We start from the raw sequence: 1668 nt of genomic DNA, 5'->3' as shown, positions 1-1668 counted from the left end.
AAGCCCACGGCAGCTTCCCAGCCCCAGCTCATTACAGAGCTCAGGATATAGACATACTTATGCTGCCAGGCACAATTTCATGCATGGCCAAACATAAACTATGCCTGGTCAGACATCTTGGGACTTAGGTGCTCATCTTTGATCTGCCATTCACTTTTTCTGCCTCATTTAGCAAGAAGTATAATCCCTGTGCAGCTAACAGAGAAAGCCTTACACGGGCATTTTGAGAATCTTACTCACATAGTATCAAGATGGCAAAAATACTACAACAGCCTTTTCCTGGAAGTTTCTTGGCTTTACATGTTACCCCTTTTCTGGGATGATGTATTTGAATGACTTGATATGTATTTACAGATATAACTAGAGTGCGCTACATTGGAAGAGTATTAGAGGCTATTTGCAGTGCACTGTGGGACAGCGATGAATACAGAGAGGAAAAGTTCACATTTGCTCGGTGTCATCAGGCAGATAGTTACGTGGCTGTAGGACTAGAGGAAGTTCTTGTAGTTCTTTAAATGTTAACCTTAATCCACTTTTGCCGCATATTAATTTACATCAGTCTTTGTCTTTTCCCAGTACTGTCTTATTACTGTAACAGTAATAGCAAATGATCTAAACATGCTGTGTCCAATCAATGCTCCAGCAAACTGACTGGGTTTTGTGGGAGAGGTGGGCCAATCCCAGTGATAATGTTGTGTCATCGTTAGCAGGCTCACATAAAAACGTCCTGAAGGGATGCAAGTGCACAGTGATGCTGAGCAGAGCACTCCTGTATCTGCCCAGTGCCGGCAGAAACGGAATGACTGGCTTTGGGGCAGTAAATCCAACCACAACAAGATTCCATGGAGAAATAAGCAAAATATACAGAAGATAAATGTTGGCTAAACACCGCTACTTTGGAGAGCTGTGATATACAATTAACAAAGTAATTAGTAGCTGAAAAGCAAAGCTGCCCCTGAGATAATAATGTCCTGGCACCTCTTTTCTTCCCAGCCACGTTTGCTGGGTGGTGTCAGGCCACGCTGCTGAGCTCATAAAGTAGATGTAATACTGCAATCCATTTCTCCTTAATATCTTAACCCAATTGAGAGCTCTTTACTGAAAGATACCACGTGGCAGGGAGCTAAACATTATAGTGCTGCTGCACTAAAAGGCTTTTTCTGCAATATTTTGACTGATGGATTAGGATCCTCAGCTCAGGGACAGCCTCCGGAGCTTTCACTGTAATGTCTTGGTTTTGTTCCTTTCTTGCTTGGAGTGAACCCGTTTTCTATGTCTTAAAGGAGCATAGTTCTTCCCTTTCCTTGCAGAATAATTGACAGTTGAGCAGAAGGGCCAAATTCAGTGCCTGAAACCTAAATTCTGCCTAAGCCAGTATCTGCAGAGCAGACTGAGCATCTCTGCTTGTGGTGGGACACGCGCTGAAGCGGGCGGTGACTGCCAGCCTGGCTCCTGCTTTCCCTCTTGCAGACAGAGCTGATGCCCACAGTGAGTGCCTGCCCATCCAGCTGGGCCCCCCCGTGTGGGCACTGGCACCAGCAGAGCCCGGGAGAGGAGCCGTGAGCCATGGACGGCTGCTGCCCGTCTCCACTGGCGCTTCCCAGCCCTTCCCTCTGGAGGGATCACTGCAGGCTGGTGATGCTCTGATGGGCAGTTTGGAGCTTTTCC

Source organism: Rissa tridactyla, chromosome 4 (genome assembly GCF_028500815.1).
Source record: "Rissa tridactyla isolate bRisTri1 chromosome 4, bRisTri1.patW.cur.20221130, whole genome shotgun sequence".
In the NCBI taxonomy this organism is placed as follows: domain Eukaryota; kingdom Metazoa; phylum Chordata; class Aves; order Charadriiformes; family Laridae; genus Rissa; species Rissa tridactyla.
Note: the sequence above shows the minus strand (reverse complement) of the source record.